Below are 25626 nucleotides of genomic sequence, written 5' to 3' on the forward strand. Positions count from 1 at the left end.
ATTGGTTTTAATGCATTACCGTGACGTTGACCCTCTGAGAAATATGAGCATTTAGAATAGCTGTCTTTAATATGTTCCTTGTTTGTCAACCTACATCAATCAGAAATGACGTGTCCTTTCTTCCTACAATGAGGACAAGTAGGAAGACATAAGGCTTTTAGAAGAATCCATGTCCAAGTCCTAATCGAACTGTAAAAGAAACCCACAACCTTGGGTCACTAAGAAATGTAAGGAAGCCATTAGACGACGAAGAAGCATTGAAACAATTTAACAATTATTAGACGCCCGAAACATTAAGTAAATACCGTATTCTTCATACCAAAGTTCGACGCACAATCAAATAAAGTATACGAGAATCATGGAAGATATACATTTATTTTGTAAACTCTCGTTTCTCTATTAAGAAAGTTTGGGATAATATCTGCAAAGTAAATGGAAAGAAAAAACACAATTCTCCCCGACATCTGAAGCTTAATAGTAACAATTTTAGTTCAAAACGTGACATACCAAGTATTGTTGCTGACAGTTTCTCTAAAAATCCCTCAACACCTAAGTATTCAAAAGCCTTCCAAAGATTACAAAAACAAAAAGAAAAGTCACGTTTAAAATTCACATCCAACGACTCGGAAAGTTATAACCATCTGTTCTTACTATCGAAGCTGATGGAGGCTGTATACAAGGTCCATGATACATCAGCTGGGCGTGACGAATAAATTACGAGTGTTTGAAACACCTTTCAGAATCATCTTTAACATCTCTTTTAAAAATCTTCAATGATGTATGGATTACTGGTAATGTACCTACGATTTGGGAAAGAAGCAACTTTAATACCAGTTCCCAATCCAAGTAAAAATAGCGCAGATCCTACCAACTATTGACCAATTGCACTGACAAGCTGTGTGTGCAAAACATTGGAAAGAATGATCAATTCTCGACTTGTATGGTACTTTGAAACTAACGATCTATTATCTTCTTTCCAAAGTTGCTTTCGTTATAGCTGTAGCATCAATGACCATCTGGTTAGACGCATTTATCAAGAAGGAATATTTATTAGCGATTTTCTTTGATGTAAAAAAGGCCTATGACATGATATGGAAGTATGGAATACTAAATTACCTGCACGATCTGGGTCTTAAAGGCTGTCTGTCCTCTTTCATATCAAACTTTCTCTCAGACAGAGAATGTAAGGTACGTATGGGATCTACCCTCTCAGATTTGCAAGAGCAAGAGATGGGTGTGCCCCAGGGCAGTATGCTATATGTGACGATCTTCAACATCAAAATTAATAGCATCAGCAAGTGTTTGGCTCCTGGTGTGGATTGCTCGTTATACGTTGATGGTTTTCTAATATGTTATCGATCAAATCACATGTATACAAGTGAAAAACAACTACAACAAAATACCACCAAGATTCAAAATTGGGCAAATACTAACGGTTTCAAATTATCGAAGTCAAAAACGGTATGCATGCATTTTTGACAGTTACGAAGAGAACCTGATCAACCAAAACTCACGGTGAACGAAAAACATCTTACATTTGTTGAGGCAACAACGTTTTTAGGTACTATTTTCGACAGAAAGCTAAATGCTTGAAATCACTAGATCTACTCAAAGTAGTAGCTCACACTGAATTGGGTGCTAATAGACAAGTCATCCTCAATTTGTATAGAACGTTTATTCGCTCCAAACTGGACTATGGTTGCGTTGTTTATGGTTCAGTCAGGAAGTCATATTTGAAGATGCTTTACCGAATTCATCATCAAGGAATAAGACTCGCTCTGAGAGCATTTAAGACACCCCCGTGTGAAAGTCTCCTCACTGAAGCGAACGAACCACCATTATCACATCGTAGAGAATTGCTTTCCGCACAATATGCTCTCAAATTAAAAATTAACCCTCCGAGCCCTGCCTTTGTGGCTGTGTTACAAGGCAAATACAAAACCTTGCATTAAAATAAACCAAACACCATACCTTCCTCTGACATTAGAATATCACCCAGCCTTGACAGTACAAAACCGATCCTTCTAAACGTCAGAAAACATCCATCACCGAATCACCTCTCTGGCTACTTAAAAAAGTAAAAGATCTTTTTACGCTTCACGATGTAAATAATCTGAGATAAACCCTTCCATATTCAACAACTCTTATCATGATCTCCTCATCGTATTAAAAATCTACAAAATAATTTATACCGACGGATCCAAAGATGAAGAAAAGACTGTTGCAGCCTTCGTTAGTGTAAAACACACAACACAAGTTCGCTTACCAAATTTCACATCAATTTATTTTACTGAAATCAGAGCAATGGATCCTGTTCTGCAATATATCGAAAACAAACGTATTTCATATAGCATCGTTTTTTCCGACTCCCTATCAGTACTTCAGTCATTACACAATAGAAAACTAGAGAACCCATTGTTGACCAATGTCCTCGTCAAAATACTAAACTGAGTACCTCCCACAATATTTTATAATGTTGGTTACCTGGCCATGTTGGTTTTAAAGGTAATGTAAAAGAAGATCGTGCTGTTAAAATGGCCCTAACACATGAACCATCTGATTTTAAATACCGCATACTCATTTTAAACCTAGCATCAGATATACTTTACGTCAGAAGTGGCAGGCATCATGGAACGAAGCAGTGAATAATAAACTTCACGGCATCACGCCAACCCTAATAGAATGGACTTCTTCGTATTGAAAAATCGGTAGGGAGGGGTTAGTCATTGCAATAATTCGAATTGGTCATACGCATATAACCCATACCCACATACAAAAATATTAAGACCCACCAGAGTTCGTTTCTTGCAATGAACCATTCACTGAAAAGCACATTATTATATAGTGTTTCGACCTGCATCTACGCACGATCAGTATTACAATGTACATGATATGAAGGAAGTTTTTGATACAATAAACATTACTTGCATTGTGAAATTCCTGAAAGAAGTAAACATTTATTCTAAGCTATACATTTTATGCCATCACCTAGAGCAGTTTGTAATGTATATACCGTCATTGTTTTCAATACCGTTTCATCTGACTCCATTAACGTATACAACTTCATCCCCATTGATCAGGTCACTCTATTTTCACCCTCACAGTCTTATCGTTTTGATTTCAACTATTTAGTTTTGATATCGCTGGTCGATATGAAACGTTTTATAATTTTAAATGATTATGCATATGAACTTTGTATGGCGCTAAATAGCCTAACAGTGATGCTGCGCCGTTAAAATACAATCAATTAATCAGTCAATCTTTGTCAATATTAAACATATTAGCCTAATGTAGTGATACTGTTTGTAAATTCCTTCAGTTATAATTTAAAGTGTTGCATCGAAAACAAATTGTTGTGTTTAGATAGCAGCACATTATTTTCATGAAATTTTGAGTGCAACATTCGGCATAAATTTGTATAGACCTAATTTTCATTAGCAAACCAGTGTGAATCAGTTTTCTTATAATAAAACATCGGACAAATTTTTACAGCTTTCCACAATCCAATGTAGTTTATTGTATTGTCGTATTGGCTGATTTTGGTGTTTCTAACGTTTAATGTCTTTCTCATCTCTTATATTAGCAGAATATTTTCATCGTGTGCGATCTGCTGTGGCCCATCCAATCAAAAGACAGACTATGTTGCATAACATATGTATGGTATGCTTGATTCAGTTGATATGATACACAATGTGTACATATGACAAGTATGCTTCTTTCTGGTAAGAAATACATGTCACCGTTATATAATATTGCCAATTCTTAAACGCACCATGTCCTCCCGTAGATTAATATTTCAATACAGTTTCTCTTGCGGTCTTCCATTTGTGTGCCACATGGTCTGCCATAATGTCTTCAACAAAATTAGGAAGAAGACCTTTAGCCAAAAAATTAGAAAAAATAATGGTTCCAACTTCTGAGTTTCCGATCGATGTTTTAGGTGTTCCACAGCAACTCCTTGCTCATAAGTTTTGCATGATATTGACTTCATAAATTTAAGTCATGCCGTGACTATTGACTTGTAATATAATTTTGCAACAATTTTACCAAACGTAAAAATTAAACTAAGCAGTTACACTGTTGTGACTTTATGTCTGTGTAAACGAAAAGGTGCTAGCAATAATCTATCCAATAATCCTATGACATTTAGGTCAAATGATCTATTATATTCACCAAATCGTATCTTGTCTGATTTTCTCCCATTAAATATTTATTTCAACTTGTCGCGGATGTCATTCCTCTAATTTGTCAATAAATAGTGTGCAAAGACGTCGATCACTATTAGAATAATTTCATAGCTATGTTCATACACATGATATGCTTGCATATAAACAGGTGATCTACACGAGTAACCTCTTATATATTAATCTTATCGCTATATACTTGTTAAATGTTAATGACTTTTGTTTTTTTATTCAGCCTTATTTCTATCAACATTGATTAATGTTTAAAAGCAAAAAGCACCACGTATCTACAAATTGTCTTGGCTGAATAATTGATATGTAGTTCATCACTCGTTTCGCGCAAAGTGCTTTCCATGCTGTGTTAGTTCCTTATCTTTGTTGCTTTTGTTCTTTGAGTTCAATCTACAACAGGTATAGTTATTGACCCACCTGTGTCATGATCTATACACATCAAGATAGACTCTAACTGGTAGATAATCTTTCTTATAAAGTACTTCTTCACAATACGCTTCATCAAATCAATCAATTTAAGAGCCATCTTTTTTATTGTATCATGTATATTCAATATTCATTCACGAGTTGAATAAATGAGTTTTATATGGCTGTTGCAATATTTTTTCCTAGTTTCATCTAAAATGTGTTTATATTTCTTTTTAACTAGAGTAGGAAATACAGCAGGTATACTCGTCGTCTGGTAGATGCAGTTATTATATGGAGTAAAAAGGTGTAGTCTATTAGTCAATTATCAGACAACTCAATTGCTCCTTTGTCTATACTAAACACGTAATCCTAATGTTGAATTACCTTTTGTAAATTCCATCAGCTATAATTTCAAATGTTAAATCGAACATAAAGTATCATGCTTAGAAAGTAGCAGATTATTTTCGTGACATTTTGAGTTCGAAATTTCGGATGAAATTGTATTGAGTTAATTTTTATTCTCAAGCCAGTGTGAATAAGCTTTTTATGATAAAACATCGGATATTTTACAGTTTGTAGTTATGTTGTAATGGTTGATTTTAGTATGCCTTACTTTTAATGCCATTCTCATTTCATTGGATTCAGATGTAGTTTATCGTTTTGTTGTAATGGTTGATTTTTGTATGCCTTTTAATGTCATTCTCAATTCATTAGATTAGCACAATATTTACGTCGCGTGTACTCTGCCTTGCACCATCCCATCAAGAGACCACCTATGTCTCATAATAGATGTATGTTATAATTGGTTTCATTGGTATAATATACAATTTGTGCACATGACATGTCTGTTTCCATCTGCTAAGAAATAATTAACCGTTATGTACTTTTGGTTTAGATATTGCCGAATCTTAAATACATCATATCGTCTTTCGTAAAATGTTATTTCAATATTCGTTTTGTGCGGTCTTCTAATCTATCTACCACATGGTCTGCCAAAATGTCTTTCACTAAATTAGGTAGATGACCTACAGCAACAAAAAACACAATAATATTTTGAGCTTCTGAGTTTCCGATCGATGTTTCAGGTGCATCAGAGCAACTCCTTGCTCGTACGCTTTCGTTGCGGTGGGCTTGTTAATGTTAATTGATCACAAGGTTATTGACTTGTAATAGGACTAATTATATATAATATCCGTAATCTTACACAATGTTTACCTAGACTTGAACGTTCCACTAAGTTTCTCTAATGCTAGCTTTCTGTCAGTGTATATGGAAAAGTATTGAAAAATGATCCATCCAACAATCCAATGACGTTTACGTCAAGTGTCTCATTTTATTCACCAAATTGTATCTCGTCTGATTTTCTCCAATTAAATAGTTATTTCAATGTGTCTTGGATGTTGTTCCTCTAATTTGTCCATAAAATAGTTTGCATAGAATAATTGTGTAGCTATGTTCATTCCCTTGATATGCTTGCATATAAACAATATCTGCGAAAAACTGGTGATGTACATGAGTAATACAAAACTTCTTATACGTTAATCTGATCGCTATATACTTATGAAATGTGAATAACTTCTGTCGTTTTATTCATCCCTATATCTAGCAATATTGTTTAATATTTATTTAAGTGACCGGGTTTTTGGAATCATAGTATATCATTATTGTGCATGGTTGTATGTTTGGCTTAAATATATTGTGTTGTCATTTACTGAAATTAATGACTACTAGCTTGTTTTCACTGATCCCATTGAGAGCTCTGCTTTTCTACAATTTGTATGCATTTTTAAATAATGCGTTTAGAAGCAAGTAGATGTGAAATTCGCAATCCGAGCTTACAAATTATAATAAATCTTCAAATATTTAAGTTCAATTACTGTTACGTATTGCTGTCCAAGACAGTTTGCAAGTAATGTGAGTTGTAAACTGGATGAAATTTACTGATGAAAGATTTTACTCCTAGAATTATCCAAGAGGAAAATGACTTATGATACATTAACAGAACAAGCATTAACACAACTTTCATATGATATTTGGATTTGTTATGAATCCTTTATCCAGTCAATACTACAATGCAGCTATATCCACGTATGTTCAATTTGCAATAGTGGTGCTGCTATTAACTTTCTACATGGAATAATGGAGTAGAGGAACTATTGAAATCTGAGCATAGCAAAGATCAAAGAAATTATTTGAAGTTCATAAAATAAGTAACAACGAGAATAGTGAAAGAAAGTTTTGAAATCTTTTGGATGTACACAAAAAAAAAAAACAGGTATCATACAGAGGAAATTATAGACGACCCAAAAGGATCACAGGAAACTTTTAAAATGTACATAAACGTACAAACCAAATAAAACGACAAGTAGTTCGGGACGTGAGTAATTAAAATAAACACATACCGCCAAAATTAATAAAACCGGAAACGGATATTTAGAACACGCTAACGAGCTATATTTTGTAAATAGTAATAACTACAACCATTCATAAATATATTTATTTCTAAAAATCTAAAACAATTACAAGTAGTTCGAACGAAGCAAAAGTTCGGAAAGTTACCAAAGAGAACCGTACGTTTAATAAGTCATAGGAACTGGATTTTGTGATTATCTTGTCAAATGATAAGCCGATGTGTCTGGTATGTCAGAATTGTATCTCTGTTCTGAGAAGGAAAAATCAACAAAGGCACTACACGTCCATGCACAAAGATTTCGACACATATTATCTAATTGATACGAAGGTAAGAGAAAACAATGTTGCTTCCTTAAAAAAGAATCTTAATAGCCAGCAGAGTGTTTTTCGTCGACTGTTGAGCTCAAGTGACTGTGCTACTGAGGCATCGATAGAGATAAGCTGGGTTTTAGCTACAAACCAGAGGCCATATTCAGATCGTGAAACTGTTAAACTATATTTCCAAAAAGTGCGGATTCTTTATTTGGTGAGTTTAAGAACAAAGATGAGATATCGAAACAGTTATCCAATCTTCAGCTGTCTCACCAGACGGTAGCAAAACGTGATGAAATTAAATCACGTGATATATTTGAGCAGTTGCGTTTTGATTTGAGGAATGCACCAGGTTTCTGTCTAGCATTGGATGTGTCACGTGATGTCACTGATACAGAACAACTAGTATTTTGGGTTAGATATGACATTGAACCTAAATATAAAGAAGAATTGCTAGCACTGGTTCCATTGCAAAATACAACAAGAGGTGAGGATATACACAAAGCACTGAAGAAGTGTTTATTAAGAAATGGCATGGATCTGGAAAAGCTCGTACAGGCTACCACGGATGGTGCCGGAGCATTGGTGGGACGGAGAGAAGGCCTGATCGGATTGCGGATAGCGGATGACGACTTTCCCGGTTTCTAAACTTATCTTTTATAATTCACAAGCAAGGCCTTTGTTTTAAACTAAAAGATGATGCGCTCCAAAATGTAATGGATACTGTTGTTACAATTGTAAACTTCATATGAACAAATCTTTTAAATAATCGGTAGTTTAAAATATTGTTAGAGGAATACGAAAGCAATTATGGTGATTTTGTTCTTCATACTGATGTGCGTTCCCCGAACAACGGGAAGGTATTACCAAGATTCTGGGATCTAATTGAAGAAATCAAAATCTTCTTCATGGTGAAATTCAAGGAACAGTTGTTACATTATCTGGAAACGCCAGTGTGTGTCATTGTTATGCTGGCGTTTCTTTCTGACATCACAGACCAACTGAATAAATTAAATTTTAAATTGCAAGGGCAACATTAAATACTGCCAACTCTGATGGACGTTATTGAATTTGAAACAAAGCTGGGTTTATGCATCAGTCAACTTGAATCAATATAATTTTATACACTTTCCTACACTTTCCAAGACAGCATGAAAATGTCCAGATCTAGTGAAAAGTTAGCAGTTCTACATATTAGAAAAGTTAAAATTGAATTTCTCTGCTCGTTTGAAAGACTTTCGCAGTCTGACTCCTCAGCTACTTTTTATTGAAAATCCATTCACATGTGATATTTTTATCGTAGCCACAAACATGCAGTCATTGGGAGGAGATGAATGTGCCGTGCAGCTTGAACGAATTTAAATGCAAAATAATATGGCTCTTCGTGACAAACAAAACGACACGCCATCAACTAAGTTCTGGATGACATATGTTTCTTCTCATGAATTTCGATACATATGGAAATGTAAAAATAATGACAGAGTTTGGAGGTACCTCCGTCTGTCAAGCTGGATGTTATGCAATGATCAATATGAAGTCAACAAATGAAGACTCTTTGACTGACTAACATTTAGAAAATCTAATGAGGGCAGTAGTTACTGAATATCAACCGCAAATAATAAAAATGACGAGTACAATTAAAAGCCAATTGTCTCACTAAATAAGTGCTTCAACTTTTGGTGCGCTAAACTATTGCAAAAGCATACCGACATTATTACTTAATACATTTTAATAAAGATAAACATTCGTGAATACTTGTTAAAGTAGCTGGTTTTAAGTTTCATATGTGGCTTTCTGCTTCAAGAGAAAATTTGCAGTGGCCATTGGTGTCAAAAAGGTTGGGTAGCACTGATCCGGAGTCAATTAACGACTACCAGCTAATGAGACAGAACTGCAAGTCGTTTATACAGCAAGTTAAAGAAGCATATACTTTAAGGGATTAAGTCCATGAATGAGTTGTCAGTGATCCATCTAAGATAGTGTGTTATATTGCAAGAAGAAAGGGAATGAAAATAAAAATAACCTGAGTGTTGTTAATGTAGTAAATTCATAAGGAATATCAATAAGTAGAGGCCTTGGCTTTTATGACAGGGAGAAAGCAAATATAAACAAAATATTCTTTAAAAAGGAGGCGTAATAAGAAAGTTACCTTGCAACACTTTGAAAAGGAACTACATCCACAAATTTATAATAGCTTTGTATATAATATATATTAAAGACAGATTTACTGCAAAAATGGTTACAACGGGATAATTGTTTTAAAATATGAAGTGAACATATTAAATGTTTAAACCAAAATGATACAACTTATATTGTAACAAGAGGTAATTAACGCGTAGGAACGGCAGGTGAGTTAACTTCTGTGCTGAATGCAGCTGGAATGCGGTTGACTACATTTGCTTACACATAAAGTGTTTGTACGCCTGAATTGCTTTTGCAACATTTATTGTTCAATGAGCTACCTAATTAAGCTTTTTACAGAGGATATACGCTACAAAATAAATGATCAGTACATGCCTGGAAGGCTAGGCCCCATTGTCCATAACTGATGACGCATATTCAAAACTTTAAAATTAAGAGAGGGCAAATTCTCTATATGATATTTACGCAAAATTATCAAATATATGTCCTCTGACCTATTGATGTCTGTGGTAAGTACATTCCTATTATTGACATTGAATTACACATACTGATTAAGCCACAGGCAACATAATTTGCTTTAGCAGTTCATGGTGATTTTAGTTGTTGATATTCACCAGGTTTAAACCGACGGCATGGACATACTTTTTCATATCAAAAAGCTACGAGAAAAACATCATTTTAAAATGGTGACCTGAAGATCTAAAATGAAGCTAACTGAACAGGACAATTTGATTGTTTTCAGAGATTGAAACTATGCATATTACTCTTTATATGTATCCCATCATCAAATACAATATAGTAGATGACTTTCCTACAGTACCCCATGTATCCAATTACCTGTCCTAGCGCCCCTATCAAAACAAATAAAGGACGGTAATGTTGGTTTACGAGATTACGGTTTAACGCAGAGAGATAGTAATATGTTCACAATGTGAAGGTTAATGCTACTCTGATATACCTTGTGAGGTGTATCCATGTACATATGACAATCTATGTTCCAACCCACTGGTTGACATGACTTTCTTGACTTCCTTTAAAAGTTCTGGCTGGGAGGGGTGGGCAAATATAATGAGAAAGGAAATAAAATGATTCAGCAATAAACATCCTCAAAAACATGGAACGGTGTGGTGGTTGGAATTAAATAAAAAGACATAAGTAGTTTAAAACATAATGCGTGATTTATAACTTTGTTTGCATTTAGTGCCACACTCGACAATTGATATTGACCTCACGGTGAATAAATCAGTAGCAGTGAAATACACGACAAAGGATGGGATATAAATAGTTCATATAGACATTTAGAACATCCATTTTGAAACATGAATGGTTGTGTCTGACTTTCTTACATGGCGGACAGCTTTAGGCTCAAGCCTGACTTAATTACTTTATGAGAAACATAGATAACGTGTTATTTGTAAACACGATCGTTGATACTGAACGTCTTGATCGTTATTATACCATGTTATACATACTCCATTTTGTGTCAACTTTACCTCCGGATACTTCACAGATCTGATAGAATATGTGCTTCGTAGTTCGAGCTTAGGCTACTCTATCCTGTCTTCCAAATTTGTTTAATGATATTATGTGTTGAATCCTGCATTATTTCCAAAAGAAAGACATGCTACTCTTGCAGAAAGATAACATAATTGATGAGATTGTGAGCCTATATCCTGTCAGGCACTCTCTCCGTAGTCGAGGCATATATAGCAAACTTGTACAATCTCGCACTAACGTTAAAGCATCCGTAAATGTTTTTAAGCAGTATTAATAGTTTATGTATATGATTGCACTTCCGAGATACAGTTACGCCTATCAGTTTAATCATGTCTAAAGATATGCGATGTCATTTTCCCTCATAGAGTTGTTGTCTATGAAGTGTTCGGCATTCAAACCTATCGCTAAACTCCCAGAGAGTACCGTGGATATCACATTTACGCCCGACCCTTTTTGGATAATTAGTCATGTTGATTAAGTTATGTTGATTACTTTATCTTCTTTTCAATAAGTTAACTTTTTTCTTTCAACTACAGTTACTTTAACTTTTGTCCTTTTGAGCGTAAACATGGTTAGCTTCTTCTCACCTTATATGTACGGGAACCATACAGTCTGCCCCAAAACTGGTATAAAGCTAAACATTTTATACAGAAGCTATGTTTTCTCTTTCAGATGCATGACATTGGCATATCAAGTGAGATACGGGGATCTATCTATATATTTACCTAACTATATTTATAGATACATGATCCTACCTGCCTACGGAACTATCTATCTATCTATATGTCTGTCTGTATGTCTGTCTGTCTGTCTATTTTACTGCATCTCTAGTCGTCATACAAGTCAATAGTATTCGTAGTATTTATCATTCAGTAATGCAGTATTCGATGAGCTACCACATTAGGCCTTTTTATACAGGATAGACGCTACAACGTAAATGTTAGTACATGCCTGGAAGGCTAGGCCCCACTGTCCATAATTGATTACGCATATTCAGAACATTATAATTAAGAGAGGGCAAATTCTCTATATGATATTTTTGCAAAATTATCAAATATATGTCCTATGACCTTTTGATGTCTGTGGTAGGCAAATTCGTATTATTGACATTGATTTACATATACTGATTAAGCCACAAGCAATATAATTTGCTTTAGCAGTTCATGGTGATTTAATTGGTCGATTTTTACCAGGTTTAAAACAGACGGCATGGACATACTTTTTCATTTCAAAAGCTAAGAGAAAAGCATACTTTTAAAATGGACACCTGAATATATACAATGAACCTAAATGAATAAGTATTGAAAACTGATCCTTCCAACAATCCAATGACGTTTACGACAAGTGTCTCATTTTATTCACCAAATTGTATCTCGTCTGAATTTCTCCTATTCAATATTTATTTCAATGTGTCTTGGATGTCGTTCCTCTAATTTGTCCATAAATAGTTTGCAAAGAATAATTGTATAGCTATGTTCATTCCCTTGATATGCTTGCGTATACACAATATCTGCGAAGAACTGGTGATGTACATGAGTAATATAAAACCTGGTATACCTTAATCTGATCGCTATATACCTGTGAAATGTGAATAACTTTGTCATTTTAATAATCCTGATTTCTAGCAATATTGATTAATAGTTTTAGAAGTGACCGGGCTTTTGGAATCATAGTATATAATCATTGTGTATGGTTCTATATTTGGCTTAAATATATTGTGTTGTCATTTACTGAGATAAATGACTACTAGCATTTTTCACTGATCCCATTGAGAACTCTGCTTTTCTACAATTTTTTTTATTTCGCCATATATAATCTGCATTTTTAAATAATGCGTTTAGAAGCCAGTAGAGGTGAAATTCGCCACCCGAGCTTAGAAATTATAATAAATCATCAATTATTTAAGTTAAATTACTGTTAAATATTGCTGTCTAAGACAGTTTGCAAGTAATGTAAGTTTTGAATTGGATGAAATTTACTGGTGAAAGATTTTACTCCTAGAATTATCCAAGAGGAAAATTACTTATGATACATTAACAGAACCAGCATTAACACAACTTTCATAAGATATTTTGATTTGTTATGAATCCTTTATTCAGTGCGTATTAAATATGCAGCTATATCCACGTATGTTCAATTTGCAATATTGGTGCTGCTGGCAACTTTCTACATGGAATAATGGAGTAGAGGACATATTGAAATCTGAGCATAGCAATAATCAAAGAAATTCTTTGATGTTCATTAAACAAGTAACAGCGAGAATAGTGGAAGAGAGTTTAGAAATCGTTTGGATGTACACAACAAAGAAAATAGCAGGTATCATACAGAGGAAAATATAGATGACGCTACAGGATCACATTAACCTTTTAAAATGTACATAAACGTACCATCCAGAACAGCGCTGTCCAACCTGCGTCCCGCAGACTGATTTTAAATGGCCCGCCGGAGCTCAGGCAATGTTTTGTGCATTTACGTTTTAAAAAAATATACTGCCTACTTTCATAGTATATCTACTTAACCAGGTAATCATGTGAGCTGGGATCAACAAAATCAGACAAAGCGTATTACAATGAACTCCATGTATCGAATGATAATGACAAATAACTAGTAAGTTAGTACAATAATTCATCCTGTCATGCAGAGGAAGTAATTAAAATGAACACATCACGTCAAAATTAATAAAACCGGAAACGGATGTCTAGAACACGCTAGAGCGTCCTTTTTGAAAAGAATAGTGACTAAAACCATTCATAACTATATTTATTTCTAAAAATCTAACAAAAGAACAAGTAGTTTGAGACGTGAGTGATTAAAATAAATACATACCGCCAAAAATAATAAAATCCGAAACGGATCTAGAACACTCTTACGTGCCACTTTTTGTAAAACAATTAAAACTTCAACCATTCATCAATACATTTATTTCTAAAAATCTAAAAAAATTACAAGTAGTTCGAACGAAGCAAAAATTCGGAAAGTTACGGAAGAGAACCGTTCGTTTAATAAGTCATAGGAAATGGATTTTGTGTGTATATTGTCAAATGATAAGACGGTGTGCCTGATATGTCGACATTATATCTATGTTTTGAGAAGGAAAACAATCTACATAGGCACTACACGTCCATGCACAAAGATTGCGACAAATATTATCCAATTGATACGAAGGTAAGAGAAGACAATGCTGCTTCCCTAAAAAAGAATCTTAATGGCCAGCATAGTGTCTGTCGTCGACGGGTGAGCTCAAGTGACTGTGCTATTGAGGCATCTATCGAGATAAGCTGGGTTTTAGCTTAAAAGCAGAGACCATTTTCAGATGGTGAAACTGTTAAACTATGTTTCCAAGAAAGTGCGGATTCTTTATTTGCTGAGTTTAAGAACAAAGATGAGATCAAGAAACACATATCAAATCTTCAGTTGTCTCACCAGGCGGTAGCAAGAAGTGATGAAAGTAAATCGCGAGATATATTTAAGCAGTTGCTTTTTGATTTGAGGAATGCAACCGATTTCAGTCTAGCATTGAATGTGTCATGTGATGTCAGTTACACCGAACAACTAATAATTTGGGTTAGATATACCATTGAAACTAAATTTAAAGAAGAATTGCTGGCACTGGTTCCATTGCAAAATACAACAATACAACAAGAGACGAGGAGTGTTTATTAAGAAATGGCATTCATATGATAAAGCTGGAATAGGTTACTACGGATGGTACTGGAGCAATGGTGGGACGGATAGTAGGCCTGATCAGATAGCTGATGGCAGATGATGTTACAATTGTAAACTTTAAACGAACAAATCCATTAAATCACCGGCAGCTTAAAACATTGTTAGAGGAGTACGAAATCAATTATTGTGATTTTGCTATTCATACTGATTTTTGTTCCCTGAGCAAATGGAAGGTATCATCGGTATTATGAGATCTAATTGAAGAAATCAAAATCTTCTTCATCGTGAAATTCAAGGAAGAATTGTTAAATTATCTGGAAACGCCAGTGTGAGTCATTGCTATCCTAGAATTTCTTACTGACATCACAAATCACCTGAATAAATTAAATTTGAAATTGCAAGGGCAGCATTAAATACCGCCAATTCTGATGAACATTATTGTTTTTGAAACAAAGCTGGACTTATTTATCAGTCAATTGAATCAATAACATTTTATACAGTTTCGTACACTTTCCAAGAGAGCAAGAGAATTTCCAGATCTAGTCAAAATTGAGCAGTTCTGCATATCATTAGAAAAGTTAAAATTGGATTTATTTGCTCGTTTCAAAGATTTTCGCAGTCTGACTCCTCTGCTACATTTTGCTGAAAATCCATTCACATGTGATATTTATATGGTAGCCATAAAGAAGCAGTCATTGGAAGGAGATGAAGGTGTAGTACAGCTTGAAATAATTGAAATGCAACATAATATGGCTTTTCGTGACATACAAAAGGATGCACCGTCAGCTGAGTTATGGATGACATATGTTTCATCTGATGAATTTCCATACATATCGAAATGTTGTATAACAAAAAATATTGACAATATTTGGAAGTACCTCCGTCTGTGAAGCTGGATTTTCTGCAATAACCAATATCAAGTCATAAAAAGCCTCTTTGACTGTCTAACATTTAGAAAATCTAATGAGGACACCAGTTACTGAATATCAACCGCAAATAAATGTAATTACAAGTACAATTCAAAGCCAAATGTCTCACTAAATAAGTGTTTCAACTTTTGTTGCTATACGTTTGTGTGCTAAACTATTGCAAAGCATATCGACATTATTACTTAACACATTTTAATAAACATCAACAGTTTAACAAACATTTGTGAATAATTTTTTATGTCGTTGGTGTTAAGTTTTCGTCTGTGGCTGTCTGCTTCCAGAAAACATTTGCATTGGCCCATGGTGTCAAAAAAGCTGGACAGCACTGATCCAGAGTCAATTAACAAATACGAGCTAATGAAAAAGAACTGCAAGAAGTTTATACAGCAAGTTAAAGAAGCATACACTTTAAGGGATTCAGTCCATGAATGAGTTGTCAGTGATCCATATAAGACAATGTGTTATATTGCAAGAAGAAAGGGAATGAAAAAAATAACTTGAGTGTTGTTAATGCAGTAAATTCAAAATTAATTTTAATAAGCAGAGGTCTTGGGTTTTATGACAGTGAGAAAGCAAATACAAATAAAATATTCTTCAAAAAGGAGGGGTAATATGAATGTTACATTGCAACAATTTTAAAAGGAACTACATCCCAAAATAATACTAGTTTTGTATATAATATATATTAAAGATAGATTTACTGAAAACATGGTTACAATGCAATAATTGTTTTATAATATGAAATGAATAATATGAAATGAAAATGTTAAATGTTTAAACCAAAATCATAAAACTTATATTGTAACAAGAGGTAATTCACGAGTAGGAACGTGAGGTGAGTTTACTTCCTGTGCTGAATGCAGTTGGAATGCGGTTGACTACATTTGCTTGCACATAAAGGGTATGTACGCCTAAATTGCTTTTGAAACATTTATTATTCGATGAGCTACCACATTAGGCCTTTTTATGCAGGATAGACGCTACAACATAAATGTTAGTTCATGCCTGGAAGGCTAGGCCCCACTGTCCATAATTGATGACGCATATTCAAAACTTTATAATTAAGAGAGGGCAAAATCTCTATATGACATTTTTGCAAAATTATCAAATATATGTCCTATGACCTATTGATGTCTGTGGTAGGCAAATTCTTATTATTGACATTGAATTACATATACTGATTAAGCCACAAGCAATACAGTTTGCTTTATCAGTTCATGGTGATTTAATTGGTCGATTTTCACCAGGTCTAAAACAGACGGCATGGACATACTTTTTCATTTCAAAAGCTAAGAGAAAAGCATCATTTTAAAATGGACACCTGAATATATACAATGAACCTAAATGAATAGGACAATTTGATTGGTTTCAGAGATTGAAAAGATGCATATTACACAATCTATGTATCCCATCATCAAAGACAATATAGTAGTTGACTTTCCTACAGCACCCCATGTATCCAATTACCTGTTATAGCGCCCCAATCAAAACAAATAAAACACGGTAATGTTGGTTTCCAAGATTACGGTTTAACGCAGATATATATTAATATGTTCACAATGTGAAGGTTACTGCTACTCTGATATACCTTGTGGTGTGTAGCCATGTACACATGACAATCTATGTTACAACCCACTGGTTGACATGACTGTATTTAACTTCCTTTGAAAGCTCTGGATAGGATGGGTGGACAAGTATAATGAGATAGGTAATAAAACTAGTCAAACATAAACATCCTTAAAACATGGAACGGTGTGGTGGTGGGAATTACATAAAAACACGTAGTAGTTTAGAACATAATGCGTGATTTATAACTTTGTTTGCATTTAGTTTCACACTGGACAAGCGATATTCGACTAACGGTGAGTAAATCAGTAGCAGTGAAATACACGACAAGGCATATAGTTCATATAGACATTTAGATCATCCATTTCGAATCATAAATTGTTATTTCTGGCTTTCTTACATGGCGGACAGCTTATCGGTCAAGCCTGGTTTACCTACTGTATGAGAAACATATATGGCATGTTGCTTGTAATCAAGGTCGTGGATACTGAGCGTCTTGATCGTTAATATACCTTTTCAAACATAACCAATTTTGTGTCAGCTTTACCTCTGGATACTTTACAGATCCGATGGAATAAATGCTTAGTAGATCGAGCTTGGACTACTCAAACCTGGCTTCCAAATTTGTTTGATATAAGTATGTGTTGAATCCTGCATTCTGTACAAAAGGAAAGACATACTACTCTTGTTGCAAGATAGCATATTCGATGAGATTGCGAGTCTATATCCTGTCAGGCACTCTCTCCTTAGTCGAGGCATATAAAGCAAAGTTTTATAATCGTTAAAGCATCCGGAAATGTTTTTCTGCTGTATTTATGGTTTATGTACAGGATTGCACTTCCTAGATACCGTTACGCCTATCAGTTGAATCATGTTTAGTCATATACGGTGTCATTGTCCCTCATAGAGTTCTTGTCTGTGAAGTGCTCGACTTTCAAAACTATCGCTAAACTTCCACAGAGTACCGTGAATATCACATTGTCGTCCGAACCTTTCTGGAGACTTAGTTATGTTGATTAAGTTATGATGAGTACTGTATCATCCTTTCAACAGGTTAACTTTTTTCTTTCAGTTACAGTTACTTTAACGTTTGTCCTTTTGAGCGTAAACATGGTTAGCTTCTTCTCACCTCGTATGTACGGGAATGACACAGTCTGCCCCAAAACTGGTATAAAGCTAATCATTTTATACAGAAGCTATGTTTTCTCTTTCAGATGCATGACATTGGCATACAAAGTAAGATACGGGGATCTATCTATATATTTACCTAACTATATTTATAGATACTGATCCTACCTATCGACCTATCTATCTATCTATCTATCTATCAATATATTTATCTATCTATCTATATATCTACTTACGTATCTATCTATCCATTCATCTATCTATCTATCTATCTATGTATCTATATATATATATATATATATATATATATATATATATATATATATATATATATATATATATATATATATCTGTCTCTCTGTCTAATTGACTGCATCTCTATTCGTCAGGCAAGTCAACAGTATTCGTAGTATTTAGCATTCATTATTTCAGTAATTTAGGTAAATGGTCCGTAGCGCAGTAATGCATAGATCATGAGTCAAATTTGCAATGCAATACATATATTGCATCATAAATGTCAGAAGTATAATGACTTATATACCTAAAAAATGTGGCACATAAACGCATCCGTGAATGAGAAACGAATGAAATATGTAAATGCATAGATCTGACAGCTTTGTTTACGATTAAAGGCTCTTAATAAACATTACGAGCTATTACATGACAATTTAATTTGAGGAACGCCCCTTACAGATGAGAGGTTACTGATGTAAACAACCCAAGCTGGCATGGTCGGGAAAAGAAATAGCAAACGTTAAATTACGAGTCTGACGCTCCGCCTGGTGAGTAAATGCTCCAGTGTGTTTTCTCTTTCGAAATTGTATCTCCTATTGTTCATCTATTTATTTATGTACATGATCGTTATTGCAATTATCTGAGAGAACGAGCTAAACGGAATCAACACCTGTAATTATAGGTCAATAAGTGAAACAATTTAATTGCTTAAGCTGGTAATAATTAAGTAATTGTTATGCTTGTCTAGTCACATGTTATATATTTGCTCACAACAACTTATTTCGTATTTAATTAAAATTAATTAGGAACATTAAGGCTATATAAAACTTTTTTTAGTCAGTTAGATTGATACCTTATTATATTATTTTTCTAAATAATGATAATGTTTAAGTAATAGTTTACCTAGAAATTGGTAAGAAGTATTTTTTTATTTTGTTGAATAATTACTAATGTTAACGTTTTCTTGTCTTCTACTACATTTATATTTACCTTGACATTACTTGAAATGACTAGCAAATGCTCGTTTTGCTGGACAATTGTGCTGCTATACTATACCCACATACTAATCTACGAGAGGGTTATACAATGGTGGACAAAATTAAATGAACAGCCATAAATGCCGCATTAACCTTGTTTCCGAACGTGTATATCAACCATAGTTGTTTTGTATAAGACTCGTTGTATGTTTCTATGTTACCAGTATTGCTAGCATCTAAACCTGCCAGTTGGCTTTGTACTCACACAGCCTGTATATCGATATTGATATAGAATACTGTATTTATAATTAACTTGGCAAACATGATAATGTATAATGTTTAATGTATTTCTGCATGATGGTCCTAGCAATATCATTTCATTTGATATTGCTAATTATCATAACACATCGAACCTCAATCAAGCACGGTAAAGTAAAATCTTACCCTCTAAATACAAACGAAACATGCATGATTTTAAGTAATTATAAAAGAGAAATAATGGATAAATAAATATAGATATATTTGGAGTGAATACCATATAATTGAACAACAGTGAGCAGTGTCCTTACCACTATCTAGAAATACACATCTGTATCAGTACAATAACAACATGAATTTATGAAAAATCCCAACGTTAACATCAGACCGCCATTTGTACAAAAGTTACCTACAAGCTTTTAATACCGATATATTATCTGAGAAAGAATCAAGACAAAACATGACAGTAATGGATACAGCATTTTGTACCCAGACCGCTCTGGTGACTAGGTGGTTAGAGTGTCCGTCCTGGACAAGGGATGATGCGGGTTCGGATCCCGGCCGAGTAAAGACTTATGCAAATGGTACTGGTATGTACCACGCTTCGCGCTCAGCTTTACGCTTTGAGTGTCAAAGTTTGTCGACCTGGTGTCAGATTAATGTGATCGGGTGGGAACATATATGCCGCATGGTGCCCCAGTGCTATACATTACCATACATTGCCACATTGCAAACTTCGTAGCGTTATTATTGAAAAAGCGTTAAAGCTATTTCGAAAATCCTAAACACACACACACACACACAACCAAAACACATTCTTACAAGTACATAAAACATCTACAGAAAATATTACAGTAATTGCTAAATCCATTAAACACATACATGAACATTCTAGAGAAAACTTGACAGTAATATAGAAAGCCTTTTCAATACATACATGAATATTGTAGAGGAACCATGACAGTAATGGATAAAGCCTTTTCGATACTACATGAACATTCTAGAGGAACCATGATATTAATGGATAGAGCCCTATTTGAACACATACACGGACATTCTAGATGAACCATGACATTAATGAACATAGCCTTTTCAACACATACATGAACATTCTAGTAGAACCATGACAGTAATGGATAAAGCCTTTTCGATACTACATGAACATTCTAGAGGAACCATGATATTAATGGATAGAGCCCTATTTGAACACATACATGGACATTCTAGATGAACCATGACATTAATGAACATAGCCTTTTCAACACATACATGAACATTCTAGAGGAACTATGACAGTAATAGATAAAGCCTTTTCAACACATACATTAGCATTCATGAGGAACCATGACAGCAATGGATAAAACCTGTCTAAACATAAATGGACATTCTAGAGGAACAATGACAATAATCGAAATAGCCTTTTCAACACACACATAAACATTCTAGAGGAACCATGACAGCAATGGATACATCCTTTTCAACACACACATATGAACATTCTAGAGGAACCATGGAAGTAATGGATAAAGGCTTTTTTAACACATACATGAACATTCTAGAGGAACCATGACAGCAATGGATAAAGCCTTTCCGACACATACATGCACATTCTTGAAGAGCCATGACATTAATGGACAAAGCCTTTTCAACACATACATGAACATTCTAGAGGAACCATAACTGTAATGGATAAAGAAGTTATCAAAACTTATATGACCGTTCTAGAGAAAACATGTCAGTGATGGATAAAGAATATTTAACACCAACATGAACAATCTAGATAAACAACGACGAATTTCCAGACGTCTATGAGGAATAAAGATAAACCACAGCAGTGGAAGATATAACCTTTCCGTGGCATTAATGAGGAGCGTACGATATCCGAAAACTATGAAGATACTTCAGATGTTATCGATTGCAAACTTCACCCATTCATGTTCAAAACGGACTACAATGAAACTAAGATTATACAGAATAAGCACAAACAGAAAACCGTCATGAAAATAATGGAAACATAAACTAGATCGGGCTGCATAAAACGATTTGAGTTTGTTTGCGAGACATTTTAGCAAAACATACTTTAAACAAAGTTGAGAAGGAATTCACAAAATTGCACTCAGTTACAGCAAGTAAAAAAATATTAACATTTAAACACAACTAAATACCCACTGCTATCATCATTACAGTTATTGACCTAATTGTATCTAACTTTTGTTTTATTATTAATTTGGTAAAATATGCTGTTCAAAAAAAGATATGGAAGAATGAAAATTATGAATTCAATACGACGCAATGACTTTCGTTTCATTTTTATCTCTTTTTAAAACTGTTTGGTTCTATTTTCTTTTAATAAATCTTACATTTTCAAATTGAACCTGAGTAATAATGTCAAACCAGCCGTTGTATAAGCTGTATTATACACAGATTTACTACCTTGTTCAATCTCATATTGCCTGTGGCATCTTTTTGCATTACTTAGGGTTAAAGTTCCCAAAGACAGGGACGTTAACGTCGTGTTACCTTCAAAAGCAAATCAACAAGCTGTGAATAATATTCAGGATATATAGCTAATATGCCTATGGGGAAGCTAAATTAAAAGTAAACCGACTGTTTCTGAATTTGGAGACCGGACTATTAACATTTAGGGGGAAATAAGCATTTTAATTTATTTCTCATTTAGCATGGAGAACAGGCAACAACTTGAACGTTACTTTTGCCAGTGGTAAATGACCCAAAATGTTGAATGCATTTTCTGCTATCGTTTCCTATCTGCAATAGTCGACTAAGTATTCCTTTATATGTAGCAAATTTATACATGTTTTATGATAATCTGCATGTATAATCTGAGTCAAAGTTAAGATTGCCGCATCGTGATGCTCAAAAACCCGCTGAGATTACCTAAATAGACTTGAAACAACGTTAATGACCTATGATCCTAAATAATAAATAAAGTAGTCGAGGCCTGAACAGATAAGAGTAAGAATAGTGGTAAAATAAAATATAAATTCCAATAATATTTTGTGCAATACACGTTCATGTCAAAGACAAAATACTAAAAGAATTATATAATATATAATGTATAATTAATTACTCAGATCAGACTGTTACTTTCAAGTCTAGTATTACTTACCCATTTCTTGATGTCTTCGTCCTACAAAGAATATATGAAGCTTGACATTAGAAACGGTGACATAACATTGTTTTATGTTTTATTTCGTTTCAAAAGATATATCCGCCTACGCATATTTGACAATATAAATTGTAATACGTGCTGTTTTTTCAATCTAGTTATTTTCCGTTATTATAGTTTAAGTTTTCCGTCTTTTTCAACGGCATATCACATAATTCACCCTGTGCTATGTATTTATTCATCCACCCTGGAGAGTGCCCACTGTAAAGCCATGAAATATTAGCACCATAGCAAAAACATGCAACGTTGCCAAACGTTTTGATATTGACCATTTCTCTAAAATTTTTGTATTTAAAAGTACGAATTTTAACCATGCAAAATAGTATGTATTAACTAAAGAATAGTTATATAGTCTCCGTGTTACCAATATATTAGCAATACTATGCTATCATCACATGCTGTTAATACCACCATAATCTCTCTCGTAAAGAAAGAATGCACAAGAATATATATATATATATATATATATATATATATATATATATATATATATATATATATATATATATATATATATATAATCAATTTATCAATGCACAAGAATATATATAAATCAATTTATGAACGTAAATAACTATGGTTGTATGATATCCCACCATGGCCCCACATAGACCTCTGCTGCATCATGCTTTAGATTTGTAGACTATATACATGTATAGTCATACATTAATGAATCTCGACAAATAAGATTGCTTGACAACGTTTTACGATATATAGCTATACGACTAGGAATGTATTCAACCTTGCACGTATGTATGTATCATGGAGTTTCTGAGTATACGAGACAATTCTTAAAGATGATATATGAAATAGATAATGGCCTAACGAACTAACTGAATGTACAAGAAAGTTTAAGTTTATATAGCGGACACATATATATGAAAGTCGGTAGGTCTACAAATCATGTAAATCTATATTATATTGGCGAACGTGGATGACGTAGTCAACTACCATGGAAAAAATCTATGGCGTATAGGAATGAAGATTACCAACTCTTGTGATGGAAGGGAAAGTTTATAACTGGCGTGACTAGGTAGATGGAGGTTTTCCGCTATATTGGATACTATAAGGAGCTGTTGATTCAACACTATATGGAATGAGAGGACAAGGGTATAATTTAGCTGTGTTGTTTTGTAAATCTTATTTTGCGTATATGTACAAAAGCCATTTCTTATTCTTGGCATATTTCCATATTTGTATTTGCTTATTAAGGAACATATGTAGCTGAAATGTATTCAAACATTTTTTCTTAACTTAGTTTGTGGTCTAAATATAAATTTTAGATAATGTAATGGTGAAAGGTAATTTAAATCCTTAGTTGGAAAAGATTGAGAGGGAGCGTTGTTAAATTTTTAATTACTGTACTTGTTGATCTTGCTGGTCTCGTGTTTGTCAGTTTCAGCTATCGAATATTCACCATAAGTAAGTAATGTAAACAATGAGTAAAGGTCCTCCAGAACTGTTGAACTTGTATGTTGATTGTGTTATTGATTACCTTTATAGCAGCAGACAAATGATACTGAATCTGTATTGTCTTATTAAAACCCTTGATGTATTTCAGATCTACACTCCGCCATACTCGTGAATTTAACTATTTACTGAAAATTTAGCAGTGACCCTATGTAAAACAGTAAAAAAAGTACCACTTTCATCTTTGCAATGTATATGAATAATTAAACACTCTTTCTGATTGTTAGTCCAGCTCACTGGAAAACCGCATTTCCTCCCAAACCTTTATATATGCAATTAAAATTAGTTTACATATAATACACATGTGATAAACGTTTGTTAATGTGACATGGTTGCTGAGAATGTAACTGAGTCTCTGATAATGGATACAACGTTCACATATAAAATATTACTGTTATCCGTTAAGCTTATTTCATCCTTTGACCAAATCCCAATCGTACAGACATAGCACAAAAACACGTCCTGAATGTATTGGTGTTGGCGTTTTGACCTCTAAGTGAAATACAGCGTGCTGGTGTCGATGAAGTATAGATTATTTGTTGATGTGGCACAAGACTCAGTATATATATTCATCACCTCTGAATGCGATATTGTAAATGGAGTGGAACAGTGTTGTTTAAAGTACTTAAGAGTGCGTGTATCTGATGTTAATCTGATGATATCAGACTTCAAGCCATGAAAAAACATGCAAGTGTTATAGTATTTAACTTTGTATTTATTTACGTATCATGGAGTTTCAGAATATAAGAGATAATTCTTAAGGATGTCAGATGAAATGTATAATGACGTAATGTACTGAATGTTCCAGTATGTACAATATTATATATCGGAAACCTGTAGGCGAAATGCGGTAGGTCTACAAATCATGTGAATCTATACTGTATTGTCTAACGTGGATGACGTAGTCCACTAACATGGAAATAAAAAACCTAGAACATATAGGAATGAAGATTACTAACTATATTGATGAAAGAGAAGGTTTATAACTGGCGTGGCTAGAAAGATGAAGGTTTTCCGCTACAGTGGATAAAGTAAGCAGATGCTGATTCAACACTCTATAAAATGAGAGAACAGCTGATATATCTCAAATCAGATGCAGGATGCTTTCAACTTATGTTCCGTAAGTTTCTGGACTAAATACAGTTTTTGAATTTAAATCTTATTTTGTATACACATGAAAATCCATCTCTTGTTCTTGACATATTTCCGTATTCGTTTGTGTATTAATGTACATCAGTAGA

General features: G+C 33.9%; 1 long non-coding RNA gene across 1 annotated transcript in view; it reads right to left on the minus strand.

Annotated features, from left to right (window-relative positions):
- LOC149774111 (uncharacterized) overlaps positions 1 to 22870 on the minus strand; it is a 38957-nt gene extending 16087 nt beyond the window's left edge. The window contains exon 1 of the long non-coding RNA XR_016417018.1: positions 22856 to 22870. This is a non-coding gene — a long non-coding RNA (uncharacterized LOC149774111). The remainder of the gene's footprint in view (positions 1 to 22855) is intronic.
- Between the last annotated feature and the right edge of the window lie 2756 nt (positions 22871 to 25626).

The sequence above is a fragment of the Sinohyriopsis cumingii genome, unplaced genomic scaffold, assembly GCF_028554795.1.
Source record: "Sinohyriopsis cumingii isolate HCF-2022 unplaced genomic scaffold, ASM2855479v2 utg000426l, whole genome shotgun sequence".
Lineage (NCBI taxonomy): Eukaryota > Metazoa > Mollusca > Bivalvia > Unionida > Unionidae > Sinohyriopsis > Sinohyriopsis cumingii.